Source organism: Globicephala melas, chromosome 7 (assembly GCF_963455315.2).
Source record: "Globicephala melas chromosome 7, mGloMel1.2, whole genome shotgun sequence".
Taxonomy (NCBI): Eukaryota; Metazoa; Chordata; class Mammalia; order Artiodactyla; family Delphinidae; genus Globicephala; species Globicephala melas.
This window is the reverse complement of record NC_083320.1, coordinates 1,450,334-1,473,607: the sequence shown is the minus strand read 5'-3', so window position 1 is coordinate 1,473,607 and position 23,274 is coordinate 1,450,334. Positions and strand designations below refer to the sequence as shown.

The window sequence follows — 23,274 nt, the reverse complement described above, 5'->3', positions numbered from 1 at the left end:
TAACAGACCCTTTCATTTAACTAACGCCCCCTCCCCTAATGGGCACTAATGTTTTGCTGATGAAGAGCTGGCTGAGGTTTCTAAGGGCTGTGTTTTATAGGGAATCCATCCAGGTGACCCAGATTCCTGGAGAAATCTGTCAGGATCGTCACCACCGACAAATAATAAAGCTTCGCCAGCGTGGATGACAGGCCTGGCCCCGGCGCTGCTGCACAGAATCCCCCCAGCTCCACGGGGCGGGCGCTTCCTCTGCGCGGCTCGCCCAAGGACACGCAGGTTCAGAGCCAAGCTTACAAGAAGTTGAAGAAGCTGAAGTTGCAGCCCCCTGGCTCACACAGGTCCCTGCTAACGGGGACGGATCGTCATGTGAAATGCCTTATGTCTGCCTCCTGAAAAGCCATCCACCTGCTCCAGAGAGAGCAGAGAGTTTAGAGTGTCACTGGCTCAGAGAGCATTCACCCAGATCCACTACCCAAGAAAATGCAAAACATGCCGACCTCTTAAAGCTTTTGGATGTAAAAGAAATATGAGACGTTTTTTCTGAATTTGACAACAACACTAGAATTTCCTCTTGACGGCAAGTTGCAAAGTTAAAATTAACTTTTATAAACTTTCTACACTAAAAAGTCAACCACGCTGATGGAAACTGCGTTATCTTTTTATTGTCTTTATAGGAAATGATATTATGTAATTATAGGAAGAGGCCGACCAAAAATATACAGCCAAAAAGTAGGCAGAGAGAAAAGTACGGCAGACAGATAATTATTAATGATTAACGGTGTTATTCTTCCGGTTTTTGTGATGCTTGCCGTGTTTGTCAGCTTTTAAAGTACTGTCATTGGTTACAGTATTTTTCTCATTCCAAATAAATATTCACCTACATTTGTATTTGCAATGTTCCTCTCTTTCGTTTATTTGACTCACAAGGTTGGCAAATCTTAGGCCCTGCGCACCAGGCGGGGGGGGGCCCTGCATGGGTGGGGTGTCAGAGCAAGAGTGTAGGACTTTTCTCACCTGCTCCTGACTTTACAGCAGATGCAGGAAACAGACGAAGCTGGGGGGGGGGGGGGGTGTGCCCAGCACAGCCTCAGGGTCTTTCGATTGGGGCCAGAGCCCACCTGAGCACGAGCTGGGCCGGCGGGAAGGGGCTGCTGGCAGATCTGCTGGCGACATTCTCCTCCGAGTGGGGGTGAGGGGGACAGCTCTGTTCCCGGAGCCCCACAAACGCTTCAGTTCATTTTGTGGCCTCTTGAACACGCTGCGCCCTGCTTGAGAGAGGCAAGCTCTCCTGCGACAGGGAACAGGGAGGGAAGCGTCGTCCTGCAGTCGAGCCGTGAGCCCACCCCGCAGGGGAAGATGAGGTTTCCTCCCCGAACACAATTTCCGTCCTTCCGTCCTGATTCACAGTCATTGGTCTTGTCATCACAGTTGGAGCAAAGCCTAATAGACGTGGCTGGGACGTGAGGCCAGAGGGTGATTATTCTAAGCTAACGCTGCCTTTGTTTGGCGTTCTCTGACGTCCAGAGGACGCACGGTCTCCAGTCCCAGTGGGCGGGTGGGTGGCCTCACCTGGTTCTCCTGGAGTATTTCACAGGTAGTTCATCCCAGCGATGCAGCTGGAGAGCCTTGTCACAGTCACCTACTGCCGCATAACAAGCCACAATTCTTAGCGCTCAAAACAGCGGCAACAATTCCCTTGTTCTCGAACCTGTAATTTGAACGGGGTGCGGGGGGGGGGGATTGGGCAGCTCCCTCTGTGCCCTGGACCCCAGCTTCCGTGGCTTGTGGGCAGAGGTCTAGGCTCCCTGTGGCAGGGCTCCTTTACAACACGGCGGCTGGGCTACAAGGGCGGGGGTCCTATGAGACAGGTGAGCCACCGCGTTGTGGCGTGTCCTGGCCCTGGACGTTACAGGGCATCACTTCGGCAGTGCTGTGCTCAGTGAGGTGGCCCCCGGGTCTCACGTCTCAAGAGAAGAGGAGAGACATGGGGAACGGCAGGTTCTGGGGCAGGCAGGTCGCAGGGCCAGAAGCCTGCCATGGGGGAGGCCTGCGTGTTGGGCCCAGGTACCCTGGTGCCTTACAAGGGGGTTTTCATGGCCGGGCAGCACACGAGCTAGCTTGTTTGCCAGAGTGGGTGCCCGGGGGTGCTGGTGGGAGTGCTCCAATGACTTCCCAGGAAACCCCGGCCCAGCTCTGGCCCTGAGAGGTACAGCCCTGCAGGTGCCGACTCTGCGGGTCCCGCTTCCACAGGAGCACGTGAATCCCCCCACCCTGGTGACCACTGGGAAAGGTATTCAGTTCCAAGATTTGAGTCCCACACACATGCGAGGAGTGGCTCTTGGGTGTTTTCAGGGTCACGATCTCGACATTGTTGCCTGATAACCCTGACGGTTGAAGGAATCAAGGTTGCCGCTGTGTCCTCTGAAGGACAGGCATTCCTGTTTTGTTCCCCTCGTCTCCCCTCCCCTGCCCATCCCCCAGTTCGAGCAGGTGGTCAGCGGGGCTGTGCCTGTTGCCTCCGGGGAGGGACTGGCTTGGTGGAAGCAGAGATCATTTCCCCAGTGAGACTCTGGATTTGTTTCCAAACCCTGAGCCCTGGGTTTGAGTGCACGACTGGGATCTTAGTTCCCAGAGAAAGGACGGAGCTTCTCCTGGGTGAGGTCCTGGAGCAAAGGGTCTGGGCCCGGCGAGGCGAGCCTGGCCATGCCCTGTCCCACTTCTCCTGGACACGCGGCTGGACAGCTCTCCTGCTTCCCGCGCTCGGTGGGTCCGGCAGCAGAGGTGAGCGTGTGTGACTCGTGCCTCCCTGTAACAAGAAGAGCAGAAGGGGTCCTGGCTCGGCCCCCCTCTCCCCATGAGGGGCAGCCTCCCAGGGCCCCCAACAGTCCCGCCTGCCGGGGCTCATGGCTGTGCAGTCCCCTCCCTTTGAGTCCAGACTGGACCACTGACTCATTTCTCACGTAGGGCCCACGGCAGGAGTGATGGGATAGGCGGAAAGAGGCTGCGGCCTCTGCCTGGGGGCGCTCCCTCCTCCCTCTTGGCCCACCTTCATCCCTGGCGCGCTCTCTCTCTTGCTCGAATGGAGCCAGTGGCCGTGTGAGCTGCCTTATGGAGAGGTCCAGGGAGCCAGGAACTGAGGGTCCAGCAGCCTCACTTATACACGAGGGAGGATCTGGAATCTACCAACAACCGCGTGAGCTCGGAAGTGGGATGTCCCACACTTGCACCTCCGGATGGGATCGGGGCCCTGCTGACAGCTTGACTGCAGCGGCAGGAGACCCTGCGAGGCAGAGGCTCCCAGGCGTGCAGGATGGAGGTCTGACCCACAGAGACTGTGAGCTATAACTGATGTTTCCTTAAGCCACTAAGTTTGGGGGGTACTTTGCAGCAATCGATGACTACGTGCCCACCTGCCAGGTGAACGCAGGGGCTTCTCCACCTGCGGGAGCGCAGGGCGGGTGCAGAAAGCATCGCCTGACCAGGAACAGCCAAGGTGGACGGTTAAGTGAGCGAGAAACAGCAACTACCTCGGCAGGCGGCCGAAACGCGCTCGCTGCGCTCCCGTATCGCTGCGCTCCCGTATCGCTCCGCTCCCTTCCCGGGCGTGTGGTGTCTCCCGGCAGAAGGGCCTGTGTCATTTAGGAATAAGTGAGGCTACAAGGGTTAAGAGACCCAGAAGCAAAGGCTTAGATCAGTCGGTGTCCCCCCTCAAGCAGCAAGCAATTTGGGGGCAGGTGGCCGTCGCATTGATGCCGCAGCGCCGTGGTAAACCAGGTCCTTCTCCTGCTGCCCCTGCTTGTGTCCACCTCCAGCGGGCAGTGCCGGCTGCTTGGCCTTCTTCATGAGGAAGGGAAAGGCATCCCCAGAAGGGCCTGGCGAGCTTCCACTGTTTCTCACTGCTCAGTGCTGTGTCACGTAGCTCCTGGCTTTATCCCCCAGTGTAGAAAGAGGGTCTTCTCAGCTGATTTCCCCCCAAAGGCAGCGTCCCGGCCTTGCTGGACGCCCCCGCTTCCCGCTGACGCTTTATTCTTCTCCAAGCAGCAAAGAGGGCTGTTGCCTGAACACCTGATTTCTAGTCAGGGTTCGGAACTTGACTTTGTTTGTGACTTTGGCTGACTTTCTTTGCTTCTCTGGGCTCTGGTTTTCCCAGGGAGAAAGCCAAGCGGCACGGTCAGCACGGTGAGGTCCCTCCAAAGTAATCTTAAATGTGACACGGACGTGACGTTCTCGTGTACGAGGAGGCCTGGTGGGGACCCGTCTCAGGACCTGCTAAATAATCTGGAAATTTCAAGAACCATGGAGAATAGGAGGCCTGGGAAGAAATGGAAAAGGAAGCAGAATAAATAAAAGTTTAAAAAACTAGAGCAAATCTATTTTATCAGGAAAAAAAGGCTCACTGGGGAAGGCTAGAGGTGAAGTTGAGGGCAGAAATCCCTCCGGCTGGGGGACTCTGGGCAGCAGTAGCCTGCCAGGTGATGGGGCGGGGGAGGATGGTGACGTGGAAAAGGTCCGTATGGCAGAGACAAGAGCCGCCAGGATCAGCTCTGCAGATTCCCTCTGCGTCAACCAGAATTTCTCTTGGGCCGAAAGACATTCGCTGAGAAGGCGAACCTGGCCGAGGACACCTCCGCTCGCACGTGTTTCTTTAAGTATAATTTCAGCTTCTGGGCCAGGTGAGTCCTCCCCTCCCGCGCCCGTGAGCAGGTGGCGCTCCTCCCACAGGCGATGGTCTCACCCCGCCGTCTCCGACAACCTGCACTTCTCCCCCGGAAGCTACACGTCCTGCAGATGTACCGACTCCCTGAACAGCCCTGCTCTCTCCGTCTTCCAGGTTTGTGGGGCAGACTTCGCTTTGTAAGTGTTTCTGCACACACTTTCGGGTGACCTTGCTGGCATGTCCTGGGAGGTCCAACCCCTTTTTCTGAAGCTCCCACACGGCTGTGCACCTGGACCGTGGGAGGAGCTCACGGTGCTCCTGTCGGACCAGGTATCAAGTCACGAGGCAATGAGGCTGCTCTGGACAAGCCCTGACGCTGTTCTCCAAGGTCACAGGCAAACACGGTGAGCCAGCAGGAGAGGTCAGCTACTGCCCACTTCTGTGGCCCCGGGGAAAGTGATGGAGTTGGTTGACACACACGTCTGTCCGGGGGACACGGGTCCCCATCTCTATCCAGGGAGGCCTTTGCCAATAACATCTTCTTCCTTGGACCGTGGGGCCTCTGTCTTAGATGTGCCAGCCACTGAAAGAGATCCGACATCACTTAGGACTAGGGAGCATCGAAGGGTGAAAACGAAGGCCCCATGACCCTGTCCACTGCCCGGGGGGCAAGGGGGCCCTGCCGTCCGCCGCAGGTCGTGTATGCCACAGCGTGGATGGTCAGACTGACTTCAACCGGTTTCTTGCCGGGTCGGGGGTAACAGACAAAACCTCAGGCTGGGCAACGACCTTAGGATAAGATCTCCAGCTTCGTGCGAACCAAGCCGACCTCAGGGTCGGAGGAAGCAGTCGCCGCGCCTGCGATGGTGCCCCGAGCCCCACACACGGCCAACCTAGTCTTGGGAAGAGGTGCAGGTACCAACCCATTTTCTAGACGAGGAAACCGAGGCCCGGAGACGGGAAGTGGCTCGGGGGTTTACACTCAGGTTGTCAGGACAGCATGCAGACCCTGAGGTTCTGTGGCCCGAGGGACCTCTTCGCGGGGCTCTGGCTGCGATTTAAGGGCTGGGAGGGGTGGGCTGCTTTTTCTCCCCCACCCGCCCTGGGGCAAATTCTCCCAACTTGAGCTGCCCTTCCCCACCTCCTCCCGCCATCCTCCTGCCCTCCCGCAGGGTCCACACATGCGAGACCTGGCCGTGTGGCCCCAGGGACCCCCGGGCTCCAGGCCGCATTCCGCCCTGGCTCTTGACTTGGCCACGAAGACCTCTCCGTCCTCCAGGAGAGAGCTGAGCGGCGAGGCCTGTCTCCCTCCCTCTCGCCCGCTTCTTTCCCCCTCTCTTCCTCTGGCTCTGGCTCTCTCTCTCTCCCTGGCCGCCTCTGTCTCTCTGTCTCTCTTTCTGCCCAAATCACAGATTGGTGAACTTAGTAACTGATGGCCGTTATTTTAAATCTCCCAGTTCAGGAGGGACGGGCCCATACCCGCAGGTACCTAGACCAATGTCAGCCCATTTCACAGGTTCAAATTCATCTGCATTATTGAGCGCCTGCTGGGGCCAGAGCTGTCTTCCCCTCACTCTCTCTTTGCCCAAGACCACGGGGCCGCAGGCCTGCTGGACAAAGCCTCCCTGCGTGGCGGGCCCGTCCCCTGCACCCCCGTTCAGCTGCTTTTGCTGGAGGAGTCTTTCCAGGAGTTTCACTGCAGCGTCCACAGGTGGAGCAGACGAAGGCGTGTGGAGGAGACCCAGGAGCCTTGTTTATTCCCAGCGCCCCCAGCATTGGCTGACGGGCAGGTTTCCAGGGCAGCCCCATCTGGCCGTCACTGCCCGTGGCAGGGGTGGTGTCCATCACCGCAGCCGCGGGAGCACCGAGAGGTGGTGTGTCCTGTGTCCTCTCGTTCACCACGCCTCCCTGCTGGCGTCAAGCTGTCCTTCCCTCTCACGGGTCCAGGAGTTGGCTGGGGGCAGGGCTATACCATCTCTGGGCACCTGTGACCCAGCGAGAGGCACTGGGTACCTCTAAGCTCTCGTGTGTTCAGTAGACCCTCCAGCTGGCGGGTGAAGGGCTCAGCTTCACTCCAGGCCACGTTCGAGCAGTACCGTGAGGGTGCGTTGCAGCCAGCTTAGCAGAAACGGGAGTGCCTGATTCAGCGTGGGGAGCGCGGCTCGTCCTCAGTGTTGCCCCCTCTCGCAGGACATGGGGAGGGAGGCTGCTCCCAGGGGCAGCCGTGCCCTGAAGGGGCCCAGACCTGCCCCCCCAGCCCGTCCCCGCCTCCCTCTCCTCCTTCGCTGACTCAGCTTCCCCGGAAGGTTGTCTTCAACTTCCCATCTGTTCCCACAGCCTCATCGGCTGGGGGCAGCCAGTTCAGTCAAAAGAAAAGCAGGACAGATGCCGTAGGTGACATTTTCTTGGCAATCTCGGGAGAAAACAGGAATCTGGACCCACGAGAAGTGCTGTGTGCAAGTGAGGAGGCCACCCCCGCCCCTCAGCCGGGGGCTGAGCTGGGGGCTGATCGGGGACCCCCGGGGGGGTGGGACGGTGCCACGGAGGGCCCACGCCAGGCCCGTCCCCCGTGGTCTGTCTCCAGGCGCCCACGCCGTGCATGCCCGCATCTTCACGTGGATTGGGTTTCACACTGGCTGTTGGCAAAGATGAACCGAAGGCATATCCGAGAGGAAGCCACGTCAGATACTGCCTGCTGGGGGGAGGGGGGTTTCAGAGTCAGAATCAATGAATTTCACCCAACACCTTTTGTGTCTGAATATTCCTGTTACACGTGCGTAGTGGGTGCAAAAGATTCTTTGTCGCCTCAGTCACAGGCCCGGGGACGGGCGCCTTTGTTTCTGCATCGCGGCCTGGGTCTTGCTCTGGGGCCCCGCCAGCCCCTGGACCAGCCTCACGCTGAGCGTCCCAGAGATCAGCCTACGAGGCAGAAGCTCGGCCCCTCAGATGGAACCGCCCTCCCTCCCTCCACCCTTCCCCGATGGTGGTGCACCCACGGGGGCTGGGGCGGTCGGCTCGACAGAGGCCGTGGCTGGGGGTGGAAGGGACCCCCTTGGATGAAGCCTGGAGCTCCGCCGGCCTCTGATGGGGGTCCCACCCCTGGGTGTTTTCCCGCGTCTCTGCGGGAGCCGTGGCTGGTTCCCATGTGCTCTGCTCTCTGCCCCACTGGCGGCTGTTTCCTGTTGCTTCTTTTACCCTCTGGAGCCTCTGGGTCTGGGTCGCTCTGTGTCTGTAGGACCGGTGACGACCTCGGGTGGCCAGGTATGTGTGCCTGGGGCCCCCCCGCCTGCTCAGCAAATGCTCAGTAATTGCCCGAAATTGCAAGTCCCAACACACAGCCACATGCTAACGTGCTATGTGACCGCTGGAGTTTCGTTATGACAGACGCATTCAGGGAAACCGCAGCTGGAACGGCGCGCGGCCCATCGCCGCGGCCCTGGGCCTGGCAGACGCTGGCTCCCAGGCTTGTGAACGCTGAGAAGAGGCTGAGGTACAGACAGCACCGCGCGGTGGTGACCCGGGCACATCTGGCACGGGGCACCCTCAGACCGAGCCACGTCAGCAGCAGCTCGGGAGGTGGTGGCCCCAGGAGACCCCCCCGCCCCTCCACCAGCATCCCGTGGCCGTCGCAGCCCCTGAGGACCGTGGGCTGGGAACAGCGTTCGGAGCTGCACGAGGCCCAGAAGGGCAGGCGCAGGGGTGTCTGGAAACCCCTCCCTCTTTTCACAGACGGAGAAGCTGAGGCCGAGGAAAGTGCAGGCGGAAGCAGGCCCGAGGCTGACTGCCGTCCAGGACCGTTTCCACTGCGAATTCTGAATGCCCAGCAGTATTTAAAGCTTTACTGAGGTATAATTTACATGCCATAAAATTCACCCATCCTAAGTCTACAATTTCATGATTTTGAGTAAACTCACAGATTTGTGAAACCGGCGTCACGCTCCAGTTTTGGGACATTTCTGTCACGCCCCAAATGCCCCTCCAGCCTTTCCGAGGTCAGGCCTCCACCGCGTCCACCCTCAGCCCCAGACACTGCGGGTGGCTCCCCGTCTCTCCCGGTGGCACTGAGTGGACAAGAGGAGACACATCCGAAGCCCAGCTGGTGGTCAGGCCAGTGTCTCTGGCCATGATCTGTGCAGTCCACAAAAGGGGCCCCTGCAGCTTGGTCTGCAATCTCCACCTTGAAAGGCGGGGAGGAAGGTGGTCATGCAGAGGGGCGGGAGCTCTGAACAGGGCCCTGGGGCAGCGCGCTGTGCTCTTAGGAAGGCTGTAATAATGCAGTGGGAAATTACATGTTTGTCCTCCCCAAACACAAAAGCAGACATCCATCTCCTGCAGAGCTGCTGAATTCTGCCCAGCAGCAGACAAATCACAAACACCGCCACCAGTGGGAAGAGAAGGGAAAATTATAACATCGGGCACGGCGGCCTTTGTGCCAGGAACCACGCTGTCAGGAACCGAGGTGGGGCTCGGGGCCCATCACGCCCCTGCTAGCTGGGGGCTGGAGGCCACGCAGAGGCCTTGCCCCTGCAGGCAGCCCTGGCAAAGCCCCTCAGAGCCTGCCCACGTGGAGTTCAGGAAACAGGAGCCCGGGGCGGGGCCAGGGTGACGCACGGTCCCCGTGGCACCTCGAGGGACGTATCCCGGCTGAAGGGTGAGCACAGAAAGCTGCCTTTGCATCTCTGACTGCGGCCACTGCGGATGTGCCCACACCTGCCTGCCCTGGCCCTCGCCCAGCAGAGTTCACATGTACCCTCTGCACAGTCGCGTGGCCCAGGCTGACAACCTCGGAAGGGGAGAGGGGCACCAGCCTTAGGCACACGGGGCCCGAAGCCTGCACACCAGACCCCCTCGTGAGTCACCAAGCACGGCTTCCCACCCCCTCGAGGTTAGGAACAGCCACGAGACTCGTTCCAGCGAACAAATGTCAGCATGAGCGGTGGGCTCACCACTAAGCCTCCTCCATCCCTGCCGGCCGGGCCCCGACCAGGGAGACCCGGAAACAAGGAGATGGAGAAGGCACAGCCCGCAGCAGCTTGGGGCCAGAGCACCCCCGTGGAACGTGGGACCTGCCACCACCAGCAGGACTCACGCGGCAGGAACTGCATTTCACTGTGCTGAGCAACTGGGGCTTCTGGTTTTGCCTTTACGGGAGCCTGTGTTGCATCGTCTCGTTACCTCCTGATACAGCAGGGCGCCCTCTGCCCGCGACACGCACCCCAGCTCCCCGGGCCAGAAACGGAGTCTGTCAACATCCCGGTGCTACAGCCCAGAGGTGACGGATCAGGCGCCACGTCGGGTCCTGCGCTGCCACTTCTGCAGGAACCTCACTGGAGCCCTCTGTGCCTCGGTTTCTTCTGTAAACTGGAGATCAGAGCAGATCCTTCACTCAGAAGGGTCGTCGGGAAAATTAAAACGTGCTCACCCCGAGATGCGTGTGCAGCTGTGCCAGCCCCGGAGGGGCTGCCAGGGAGGGTCCACCGTGCGTGGACTCCACCCTCAGGCTCAAATGTTGCTCCGGAGGTGTGGCCACTGCATGGGGGCAGTTCCCAGCTCCAGTATGCCGTCCAGTAAGCTGTCCACCCTCAGCTCAGGGCTCCCCAGGCAAGACGGTCCTTATGAGGTCCTGCAGGACCCTTGGTCTCCATTTCTATCCAGGCACCGGAGCCAGAGCTATCTCAAGGATCAGAGAAGATTTTAATCTATTGACGTAGGGAAGGAGGGGCTGGAGACTTGCCCCCTTTCCTCCCAGGCTGCAGGGCAGGCAGTTTCTATCGGGCATCAGGGGTCCCTGTGTACAGAGCTGTCTTCTCACTTTAGGCGCCAGTGACTAAGAGGAACTATTCAAGCTTCCAGGGGAGTCACAGGCATCTATGTCCCAAAGGATGGTCCGCATCCTCCTCGACCTACAAGTACCTAGAGACGTCTCTTTGCTTCATGCCTCCTCAAGGCCGCTGGTGGACAGGAAGCGTGGGTGGAGGGAGGGTGGGTGAGTCAGTCAGTCCTGGAATCCTCGAATTAAGTCTCTCTGGGGCATCCAGTGGGAGCTAGGGTAGGTGCCCTGGCTCCCAGAAGTGCCTGGGCTGGAAGCTGAGACTTGGGAGGGTTCTGGGCTCAGTCAGACGTTCCTGAAAATGGACCAAGAGGCGGCACAGGAGATGCTCAGGAAGACGAAGTTTATTATACTCAGAGGCAGGTCTGCAGGGCCACGTGGGGAGCACCGGGGGGTTCAGGAGGCAGGAGGGGCAGGGTAAGCCCCCGCCTTTCTTGGAGTTTCTGCAGGAAACGCGAGGCAGGGCAGGGTCACAGCCTAGGATAGGCTTGGATGGACAACTCCTGAGGCTTCGGGACACAGGCTGGCCCCTAGCTGCCTGGCACATGGCCCTGTGGTGATGCCGGCAGAGGACCACTGCCCCCTGAGGTGCCTGGGCAGAGAGAGGACGTGTGGGTCTGGGCAGCGTGCTTGGTGGACAGGGCATCATCCCACCTGCGCCCTTTGCTGTCGGGAAGAACAGGCCAGCCCTGGGAGGGGTGCTCTCTGCCCAGCCAGAAGGGGTTTTAAGATGTCAAACATCATAAAGTACAGAAAATCAGAAACGGAAACAGTACAGGGGCTCATCGGAAAGACTGAACCCAGGTGTGGGCTGGGATGTGGCGGGAGGGAGCTCTGGCCTTGGGACGGGGAGGCTCCACCTCCCCCCGGATGCCGGCGCAGGCTGGGTGATGCTGGGAGGAGGCTCTGGAGCTCAGGGACCTGAGTCTTAACTTGTGAACGTAAATCGGATGGTTAAGTCACCGATCCGACCTTGCTGTCCTGTGTGTAAGGTAAGTGGGTTCAACAAGGTTTTCTCAGGCGTGCCTTTTGGCTCAGGTGGCCTGCATGACAACAAAATGCCACAGAAGGACCGCAAATCGAAATGGATTCTCCCACAGAGCGAGGGGTCTGAGGTCAAGGTGCCGGCAGGGTTGGTCCCTCCGGGAGGCGCTCCTTGGCCAGTGGCTGCCTCCACTCCCGTCTCTGCCTCCGTTGTCTGTGTCTCCTGTGCTCTCCTCTGTCATAAGGACACCAGTCCGTAGTCGGAGGGTCCACCCTAGACCCAGGATGATCTACTCTCACCATCCTTAGCTATTGACACCTGCAAAGATCCTGTTCTTAAATCAGGTCACGTTCCGCAGGTCCTGGTGGACATGATGCCTCACCTCGCTTATGGCCCCAAGGAAGCATCAGGGGTCCCCTGGTGATGAAAGTGGTGGATTTGGAGTTTAGTCCATAAGCCCACGGAACTGGGCAGGGAGGATGCTGTCACCTGGGTGTGGGGCGGTGAGGACCACCCTAATGTGGGGGCAGAGGGAAAGGACAAGGGGGACCCTCTGAGGAAGGGACAGCAGGGCCTGGGACCCTAAAGCACCAGCGCCAACATGGATGAGTCACGTTTCAGGTCTCCACCAGTAGAAGCACCTGAAGCTGGAGTTCTGACTTGGAGACATTTTGCAGAATCAGGCAGAACCAACTAGGATGTCCTTCCCTTTTAGAAAAGGAGGAAAGAGCAGAGGAAAGAGGGGCCGAGGACAAGACCAGGTTCCAGATCCAGGACCCACCTCTGTGAGGCCCCCACTGCAGCCTCCAGCCTCTGGTCGCAGCTTCTCAGGTGTTCGTGGAGGATGTGCACACGTTTGGAGACCATCCTTCCACCCCTCAAACTGCAGTGTCTGGACACTTCTGTCCTCTCAGCCCTGAAAGAGGTTCTTCAGAGGGGCCTGGCCCAGGATCAGACACTGGGTTTCCTACACGAGCAGAAGAGGAAATCTGCCCTGAGAAGCCAAGTCAGACCTAGACCCTCCTGACCGTTTCCTCTGGACCGGTGTCACCCTATAAGCAGGAGGACACCCCGCAGAGGCTCACGGGACAGCAGGGCTGGGGGCAGCAGCCAGGCAGCCACAGGCCTCACACGAAGCTTGTGGGCAGATTTGTTCACCTCTGAACTTGAAAACCACAAGCCCCATCGTGGACTGGGCACCATGTTAATAAACCCAGAACGTCAGAGTCCCGGGAGCACAGTCACACACTGCCTTCAGCTGCTCTCACGGGATGCACAGAGAGCCTGTAACCACCTCGCAAAGGGCGCTCAGCCACTGTGTCCTTCAACGTGACGTAAAAAGATGGCAGCTTTCTAGACCTCAGACATTAGCCTTGTGAATTCTCCCGAAATGCTCCGAAGGCCCATGATGCTGGGAAGGCAACTGCAGGTATTTTTTACGGCAACTCCATCCTCCTTCCTAATCTCTTTTTTTTTTTTTAACATCTTTATTGGAGTATAATTGCTTTACAATGGTGTGTTAGTTTCTGCTTTATAACGAAGTGAATCAGCTATACATATGCATATGTTCCCATATCCCCTCCCTCTTGCGTCTCCCTCCCACCCTCCCTATCCCACCCCTCCAGGAGGTCACAAAGCACCGAGCTGATCTCCCTGTGCTATGTGACTGCTTCCCACTAGCTATCTTCTTCCAAATCTTAAAGCCGCTGGGACCCCTGCCCTCCCGGTCGCTCACAGACCACAGCTCTTTCATGATGGAAGAACTTTCTTTTTGTTGCACCTTGGTTGACCAGTTTGAGCGAGGGTCCATTCAAACATCATGGTAAAATCCTGAAAGGTGAGCCGCAAAATCAGCCTAGGCAGCGGAGAGAGAGGCTCTGTGGGAACAGCTGGGATTTAGTTTCACGCCTGTGAATACGGCCCTAGAACCCAAGACGCTTCCTGGGAGTCTTTACCCAACACCCAGCAGCCGATGGGAAGTGGGTCTGGTCTGCACCTCGGCCACTTATGGGACCTCAGTCCAGTAATGACCTTCTCGAAATTCCATTGCACATCTTCAAAATTTGGAATTAATAAAATTGCTGTGAGAGCCAATTAAGTGAGATTTAATTGATGCCATGGCAGTCGTCCTCCTGCGGGAGGTGGGGTCAAGATGGTCCCAGGACAGAGCAGAGATAAGGGCGCTGCCCTGAGCGTCTGCAGGCCCTGGGGGTGGCCAGCTGTGGTCCTGGCGGGGCTGTGGGCGAGCCCAGCCCTCATTGGGGGGGGGCCCTCCCTTCTGAGCATCAGGGGCTCCATTTCTTCTCCTCTAGAAATACAGAATTAGTTTATCTCCTGCGTCTCCATGTTTTCCATCTTTGCCTTTTTGTACCTCCTTCTGGAACATTTTTCTCTACCGAGATTCCTGGAGGGTGTTTTGCCGCTTTGCTCTGCGACTTGACAAGCTCATTTTCCTTCCCGGGAGCTGGTCCTGCCCACCCCCACCCCCACCCTCGCAGCACCCCCTTCTCATTTCACGGATGCTCTACCCTCTGTCATCACCGCAGAGACGGACTGCACCTTCTTCAGAACCTTCCCCTTGTTCCCGGTATGGTCTCCATTTCCCTCAGGCTGAGCCCGCTTTACTTTCCTGGGTCTTTTCCTTTCTGTTGCAGGCTTTCCGAAATACATGAACGGACAACCCAGGGCACCGGATATTTGAAAGACTGAAACAAAGGAAATACCAGCTGGGGGCAGGGCTCTGACTGGTTGATGCCAGAAAGTGGACGGTGGGGACAATTTTTATGGGGACACCAATAGGCACACAAGCTATTTGGACCTCCCGTTTACTCAATAAATATTGAGTGCCAGGCTCTGTGCCCTAAACAAGTCATTTCATTTCTTTACAGAAAAGCTGGCCCTCTTTTTTGCCTGTGGAGAGGAAAACCTGTCTGATAGGAGTTCTGTGTCCGGACGTATAGGCGGGGCTGGGGAGGTGGATAGCTGGCCACGGAGGAGCCCTGTGCTCAGCCTTCTGTCTCCTCGAGCCGGGCCTGGAATGTTCTAGAAGCAGCATCCTCCACTCCGCGCCACCGTCACAGGCCACCGCCTGCCCAGCGCCCGCTTTGTTGCCGTGAGCTCATTTCCCTTCCCTGTGCTGCTGCTGTGAGGTGGGGAGGAGGCGACCAGGATGCCTGGGAGGAGGGCTGGCTTTGCTGGGCCTGCCCGATCCCTCCTGCTGGGCTCAGCTGTGCACCAGGACAGCCTGGGGGGCATTTTATTTATTTGCTTATTTATTTCGTTATTTGCCTTTTCACACTACGCTTTTAATTTTTTTAATACATAGTTTTATATGTATTTATTTTGTTTCACTGGGCTATAGTTGCTGCATAATGTTGCACCAGCTCCTGCTGCATGGCGAAGGGAACCAGCCACATGTATACGCATATCCCCTCCCTTTTGGATTTCCCTCCCGTCCAGGTCACCACAGAGCACGCAGCAGAGTTCAGGGGAGCAATTTAGGATTCTCCCTCAGGCTGGAGAAGCTTCACCCTGCCCCCCAGAGGAGGTTGGGGCAAACAGGAGGTGTGTCTCACCCACAGGAAGCCTGGTGCAGCCCCTGCAGGGCCACCTGGGCTGGACTCCCCTTGGGGGCTGAGACCCCTGCAGGGCCTGTGGCAGTGGTCAGGGAGCTCTCCAGCCGTGCCAAGATTGGGGTTCCAATCCAACTGAGGCTTCTGATGTGTAGCTCGGGAATGTGGGTCACCGTGTCCTCGTTTTAAGCGGAGGATGAGAGGCGAGGTGGTGGCTTGAGGAGCCGTCCGTAGCATCCGGCTTGTGGACAAACGCTTGCTGAATGAATGAATGAGCGAAGCGCTGGCGCGTTGAGCTGAGTCAGGACGGGGCGTGACAGGGCGCTCCTGGTGTTTCTGCAGCTGCTTTAAATGGGTTACGTTCAGAACCTGGGAGGGCGTCCCAGCAGACGCCCCAGAGTTTGCTGTTACCCTGGATAATCAGTGGCCTGGTAAAGCGGAGCCTGTTTGAAGTCATGAACATGAGCTTAATGGGCTTTAAATGAGCCTTGGGGGGGGGCGCAGGGAAGAAAAGGGGCGCCAGGGCCAGAGCGACGGCCGTCAGGAAGAGCTCTCACCGCCCGGAGCCTGCACGGCGGGCTGTTGTCCCCGCACTGTCTCCTCGCCGCTCCCGGGGCTCTTCACGCATCACCCCTTCTCACGCAGCCCCGGGAGGGGAGCTACAGCCACCCACTTACTGACAGGAGCTGAGGCCCAAGAGGTGAAAGCACTCTCCCCAAGGCCAGATGGCGAAGGGCAGACCTGGACGTGGACGCAGGCCTCTGAACCAAGGCCAAGTGCTTTACCCCCTGGACCGAGTGATCAGCTCGATTCTGCTTCATCCAGGGCCCCTCCTGCCTCTGGGGAGCAGGCATGTTCAGAGCAGCCCCTTCCAGCCCCGTGGCCCCAGGGATGCCCTTGGGGGTGCTTGGTGCCGAGGCCGGCACCCGATCAAGGGCAGCAGGGTAGCTCCACCCACTCTGCCCTGAGCCCACCAGGCTGAGTCTGGCCCCAGCGTCCAGAAAAGCAGCCCCTCTGGTTCCATCCCTTCAACTGACTCCTGTACTTTACCCACAGCCCAAGTCAGCCGAGTCACCGCTAATCTGATTTCAGTGGGTTTCCAGTCCCTGCTGGGGCCTCGCTGAGCCGCACTCCCACAGGGATGGGGCCCTGCCCCCAGCCCACCCGCATGCTCTCTGTGTCAAAACCCACAACCTTGTAGTAGACGTCCCGCCTCAGCCATTCCTGAGAAGGGGGCATCCCCAGCTCTGTGGCCATGGAGTCCTCACCTGTCATAATTCATCCTCCCCCTGCAGACCTGGTCCCAGCATCCAGCACGTGCTGCTGGTGGGCCCTGGAGAGCCGGCAACTCCGGTCCTGCTGCCGCTGGCCAAGAAGCCTCCCTCCCTCTGAGATGTGCCACAAGGGCCAGCTGAGCCTGGTGCCTGGACCCCGTAAGGGTCAAAGAGCAGTGACCACCACCATCTAACTCGTAAAGCCTGGCCCTGCCTGCGAGGGGCTCGTGGCCCCGGGGCCCCGGCTGCAGGAACGCACAGCAGGATTGCGCGCGCCCTGCACCCGCGGCTCTCGGTGGTGCCTTCTCGGGGTGCGTGCAGAGGAGCCTGGGAGTTCCATGCTGGGCCCACCTTGCCCCTCAACTCCACTAAAGGGCAGGACACCGGATCTGGACCCCCCGGGACCCCTAGCGCTTGGTAGACACTCATCACTCTTTGCAAAACAGCTGGAAACCGCGGAGCCAAGGCAGCTTCCCGGCGTCAGTCAAGACCCTGCTCCTCTTTACTTATTTTAAGTCTCCGTTAATAGTTTCTGGGACACCAGACAACTTCAATCATGTAAAAGTGGATTTTAGGGACACCGGAAACCATCCAATATAGACCCTGCAGATGGAGGCCCAGATAGTCCAGGAGGATTTCCCAAGGCCACACAGCTCGTTAGCCACAGAGCGGGCCGAGGTCCAGGCTCCCAGCCTGGCCACCCTGTGTCAGGCTGCCCCCCCACCAGCCTGAGCCCAGACAGCCCCTGGAGCGCTGTTTCTCATGTGGATGAATCCAGTTCTGCAGAGCTGACAGTTCCACGGCAGGAACCTGACAACCACAGCCTCCTCTGCCTTTGACCTGCCTCAGGTCAGGGGTGTGGGCGGATCCAGGCAGCTCTACCTGGCCTGCTGTCAGCACTTCATTCCCCAACCCTGGCTCCGGGGAACCGCCGTCCTTGAACTGCGCAGCCGGCAGTGTAAATCACTTCCAGGCAGCCGGATATTCGGTTTCCAGGTTGAATTTAGGCCTGCGCTGTGACTTACAATCAATGGAATACATTTTCCCTGTCAGGGGAGGAATGGCCTTCCCTCTGAAGTTAAAAGGAGGAAGAAAATTGCTTTTCTGATGTTCTTTGAGATAAGCTGGAAAGCGCCCGGGGGGTGAACAGGAGGCTTTGGTTGGGTTCCACCAAGGCCACCAGCCCTGGCCCCAGCCCTCCGCCCATCGTGGCCCAGCCCTGGGGCCGAGGCAGTAGGGGCCTGGGGTCACAGGGGCAGGTGATGAGGCCCAGCCTCCGCGCAGGCACCGGGCCCAGTGGTTTCCCAGAGCTGGAGGGTGGAGCCTTCCAGCGGCCATGGGCACCGGCTGAGTGATCTGCACTACATGCTTGGGGGGAGATGGCAAGGGCAGGTCCAACCAGGTCTGACAGCCTGGCCAGCCCTCCTGGGGGACCACAGGCCCTGCCTTGGATATACACAGAGTCCAGCTCAGCTGGGATTGCTGGGTGAAGACCCCTGGGAGGCTGTTGGACGGGAAAGGGGGAAGTTTCTCCTGGGCAGCGACTTCAGCCTACCTGCAGATGCCCCTTTCTTGGGGCCCTTGCTCTGCGTTTTAACAGCCTTTTGGTCAAGTCCAAAGGAGAGGAGGAAAAGCTGGTCAGGCCTCACCCTCAACCACAACACCAGCAGCCCTGCTGCTCTGGATTTCTGACCTTCTCTCTCTGGCCCTGAGGCTGCAGGAGGCTGTGTTAACACCTGAAAAGATCCCAGGAAATGACGCATGCAGAGCCCTGCCCCTGTGAAGAGAGCATCATTTTGGATGTGAATGAGACCCTCTTGGTCTCGTCTCTCACTAAGTAGAGCAGAGATGGGGGACATCTACCACCATGGTCCTCCCCAGACAAGCAGAAGCCCAGATCCCAGACCAGAACTGGACATGGCGCCCGGGGGAGAGAGGCACAAGGCCGAATGTGGGCCTGGGAGGTGAGAGTCCAGGTCGAAAGCCAGCGGGCAGTCCAGCCAGGGTGCTGGTAAGAAAGGGCTGGGTGGAGGCAAGCCCCAGAGTGAGGTGACCATGTGGAAACGAGGTGGCTACCACTGTTGTGAGAATGATGTACGAGCCAACAATCGTGATGACAACTAATGTTTCCTTCATTCAACACGTATGTCTGAGTCTCTATCGTGTCCCGGAAACAACTCAGGTGCTGGAATGGTCTCACAGAAACCAGGTGAAGCAGGTAGAGGGACTGAGAGGCACGGCCACGGTTGACCCCTGAGCAATGGGGACTCTGAGGCTTGGGATGGGTCCCTGCTGCTGAGACAGGACTAGGATGCCTGCCCAGATCTCCTCCTCGGTCAAGCGGGTAGAGGCTGGGGGCCCAGCCTCCTGGGGAGCAAAGGAAAGAGAGCCAGACAGGCAGAGAGGGCTGGGCTGAGGTGGGAACTGTGGGAATCACACCTTTGCATGTGGAATTCTCACGTCAACATGTGACTCAATCTCAGAGATCACCTGCCTCTGAAACCGAGCAGGACCCTCTGGGACATTCCGGGGGGCAAACCCCTGTGTCCCCCACCTCTTGGTTGTGGAAAAGATTTAGGCTTTCCTGAGTCCCAAAGAGCAAAGTTAACCAGAGAAGCGAGGGAATGCAGAAACAAGGAAAGCAGTCAAGCCAGACAAAATAATCATTGTTTATCCATAAACAAAGTCAAGGACTTTTAGTTCCTCCTCAAAGGCTATAGATAATATTCTAAGCTTTATCCTTTGAGCTGTTTTGCAGATATTGAAACCTCTCAGGTGGAGGAAGTTAACTGCATGCTGACCACCAGCACGTAGACCCCAGACTGGCTGGAACCAGAAGGTTGATGATTGAGATTCCCAAAACATTACCCTGTTACCTCACCACCCACCAATCAGAAAACTGTGCACAAGCTGATCATGTGCCCTGAGACCCTCGCTCTCACCCTCTCTTTAAAGACCCTTCCCTGAAAGCCATGGGGAGTTCGGGTCTTTTGAGCATGAGCTGCCCATTCCCCTTGCTGGGCCCTGCAATAAACACTGTACATTCCTTCACTACAACCTGGTGTCAGTAGATTGGCTCTGCTGTATGTCAGGCAAGCAGATACGAGTTCAGTTCAGTCACACCCTCTGCCCCAAACCTTTCTAGAGTATGGTAACTACTACCCAGCCCCAGCAAGACTCTCTCCTCCACCAAAATTTAGTCAGGCCCCTCTGAGCCATCTTGTCCTCTAGGCCCTGAACTTCTGTGTTTGTCTCTCTATTGCCTAGTTTTAGCAACAATCCTGCTAAGTTACTTTATGGAGAATCACCCACCCTCTGTATCTGACCAATTCCTCATCCCCACCACCCCCCAGGTGATGTCTGATCACCCAGGCCTGCCTTGAGCAAAAGTCCTGTTGAGTTTGATTAGCCAGAATCCCTCTCACCCCTGATGTTTCCTCTTAGTAATTTTCTGTCCACCAACCTTCCCACCCCTTCAAACCTGCTCTTTGCTGTAATCCCCATTTGCCCAGGCTGTATTTGGAACTGCGCCCAGTTCTACACTTTCTCCACATTGCAATAGTTCCTGAATAAATTCTGGCTTTACTGCTTTAACTACTGCCCAGCTCTGGGTTTTCTCTAATAGCCTTTTAGGGACAGCAATACAGGCTCTCACACCTGAAATGGGGTGCGGTGCATGGTGTGGGCAGCAGAGAACTCAGTCTGGCCAGTGGGAACAATGGTAGGCAGCCAGCGAGAATGCTTCTGTCCTGATGTCCACTGGTGTACCAGACACTTGTGCTGTGACCTGCGGTCCTTGCAGTGGACTTTGAGATGCCCAACACCAGCAGGCTACCATGCAGGAGGGAACATGGGGATCTGAAAGTTAATGACAAGAAATATCTTGCTGTAGCTTGAATGGTGTCCCCTAAGAGATCTGTTCAAATCCTCGTCCCTGGTACCTATGGATGTGAACTTATAGGGTCTTTGCAGATGTGATCAAGTCAAGATGAGGTCATACTGGAGTAGGATGACCCTAAAACCAATGACAGTTGTCTTTATAAGAGAAAGGAGAGAGAGATTTTGTTACAGGGACAAAGGAGACACACACACACAGAGAAGAAATCTGGGGGAAGACAGAGGAAGAGATAGGAGTGATGTGTCTACAAGCCAAGGACGGCCAAATGTCACTGGCTGTCACCAGAAGCTGGAAAGTACCACACACACACCACTTGTGGTACTTTGTTATGGCAGCCCTAAAAAACCAACATGTATGCAGAGAAATGAGGGCTGAGCAGTCTGCTGTAGGTAGTAGCTGTTTAAAGACACGTGGGCTCAGTAGTTGTGGCACATGGGCTTAGTTGCTCTGCAGCATGTGGAATCTTCCCAGACCAGAGCTCGAACCTGTGTCCCCTGTGTTGGCAGGCAGATTCCTAACCACTGCACCATCAGGGAGGTCCCAAATGATTTTTTTTCTAAATTAATTTTGTTCATTTTAACTTCTAGGCTTCCAAGTGCACACATGGAAAGTTTCTGTGTGGGTTCTCTTAGCAGAAGAAGGACTCACAGTTAAAAAATGCCAGCTTGGACTTCCCTGGTGGCACAGTGGTTAAGAATCCGTCTGCCAGTACACGGACACGGGTTCGAGCCCTGGTGTGGGAAGAGCCCACATGTTGCAGAGCAACTAAGCCTGTGTACCACAATTACTGAAGACTGCACGCCTAGAGCCCATGCTTTGCAACGAGAGAAGCCACCACAATGAGAAGCCCCCACACTGCAACGAAGAGTAGCCCCCACTCACCACAACTAAAGCCCATGTGCAGCAACAAAGATCCAACACAGCCAAAAATAAATAAATAAATAAATTTACATTAAAAAAAAAAAGATGCCAGCTTTAAGTTTTCTAATCAGTGTCATCAGATGCCATGAACAGAAAACCTATTCGGTTAATTCCAAGAAAGGATTACATTTTTTTAAGTTAATTTATGGATTCAAAGTAAAGCCTTGGGAAATTCATCCTTTTGAAAGGGAAACATCAGATATTATTGTGAGTGCAATTCAGTCAAAAAGTTCAACATTTAAAATAAAGTTAATTTTTTGCAGTGATAACAGAGTTTGGTGGTAAAGTGATATTCTTGTTAAATGGAGGAGCTTAAGGATAGAAACAGGGTATTCCTTAGGGTACAAATATAATTCATAATTTCTCAAACACTCTATGATAGTCTACCACCTGAAATAGAAGTTACAGCCCTCACATTTTACAATATTAAGAAATATATGTTTATTTACATATAGACACACACAGAGTTAAGCTAACTGAACTATAAAATTTTTTTGAGTAACCTGATGTTGGAAACAAATATACGTATCATGGCAGTAAAAATTTTCTCTCTTTGTTGCCTATTAGGAATTTAATTTTAGGAATATCTGAGTTCTGCAAGACCTAAATGTCCTACAATGCTATTAATGACCCTTCCAACGTTTTTGGAAATCTTTACTGAAAGTATGAACTGAATGGAGTGTCAAAGAACTTTAGCTTTTGAAGATTTTGGCAAGTATAATTATTCAAAACAAAAACATATGCTGGAAGTTATTAAAAAAAGAAAAGAAAAGGAGAGTTTAGAGTCAATCACGAAACTAAATAATAAATTAAAAATAAATAAATGCTAACTTCTATTGCTCAAATGCTCCTGAGAATAATAATTATAAAAGCAAAAAAACTGGTCTATAATTAATTATTTTAAGGTACTGGAGATAAACCAAATCAGGAAGAAACAAGAAAGGATATAATCCCTGAAATACAGGAAAGTACCCAGAAAATTAAACTCTTTGGAGGATAATACTGTTCTCCTCTAAATTTCTTTTTAATCCACAGACAAGAAAATTAAACTCACTAGTGATTCAGATATCAGAGTTAGCAGACAAAGTTCTTAAAATAGCTGTGGTTAATATGTTAAATAGGGGGAAAGATATACAGAATAGGAGATGGAGTATTTCAGTGAGAATTGAAATCTATAAAGAAAGTCAAACAGACACAGTAGAACTGAAAATACAATATCTAAAATGTGAAACGCATTCAGTAGATATAAAAATATACTGACGCTGAAGAGGACAGAGGCAGAAAGTGTAAAGATAAGTTAATAGAAAATACACAAGGTGAAACAGAGAAATAAAATAAATAATAGGACTGGAGAGACATGAAATCACAATAAATGGTCTAATAGAAATCAGATGACGATGGAATATTTTTAAATGAAAGGGTTGGGGGTGGGAAGAGGAGATCCTGCCAACCTAGAAATCTATATACAGAAATCTTTCAAAAAGGATGGCATATATAATGACATTTTCAGAAAAACAGAAGCAAAGAGAATTCATTGCCAGCAGACCCACACTTCAAGAAATAGTAAAAGAAGTTCTTCAGATGGAAGGAAAACAGTGCCAGCTGGAAGTTGGAACAGCAAAAGAGCTAGAGACAGGACAAATATTGTGTGTAAACATCAGAGACTATTAATTGTCTGAAACAGCAATAACTTTTACGTCAGGCTTATATAACACGTGATAATAGCATCAAGGACATGAGGAGGTAAATGGAATTATATTCCTGTCAGAGTCTTCTTCTGTCAGTTCTGGTACCAAGAAACAGACACAAAAACTAAGTTATACTTGCAAAAGATTTATTGGGGTGCACCTGAGAAGGAGGAGGAGCGAGGGAGCAGGAGTAGGTGAGCAGACCATGATGTGGGTTCAACACTTGTGGAAGAAGAGAAGGGAGGAGGAAGGCTTGAGTAGAGAGTCTCAGACTGTAGTGTGGCTCTGAGAAAGCCTTGGCCAGTTCCAGCCAGGCCACTGGGCAGCCCCCTGCAAAGATTACCTGTCAAAGGAATCACTGGGCAAGAATAAGCTGGCTTTGCACCCCTCCATGAGCCATCATTGCCAGAGAGCTACTGGGGGGAGAGACCATGGCCTTGGCTTGACGC

The 23,274-nt window shown here is 55.3% G+C and overlaps 1 long non-coding RNA gene across 1 annotated transcript in view; it reads right to left on the bottom strand.

Annotated features, from left to right (window-relative positions):
• Positions 1–655: 655 nt before the first annotated feature.
• The window catches only part of LOC132597555 (uncharacterized), a 41,312-nt gene continuing 18,693 nt past the window's right edge, over positions 656–23,274 (bottom strand). Inside the window, exons 2-3 of the long non-coding RNA XR_009564450.1 lie at positions 3,047–4,312; positions 656–2,806 (exon numbers count right to left, since the gene is read on the bottom strand). This is a non-coding gene — a long non-coding RNA (uncharacterized lncRNA). The remainder of the gene's footprint in view (positions 2,807–3,046; positions 4,313–23,274) is intronic.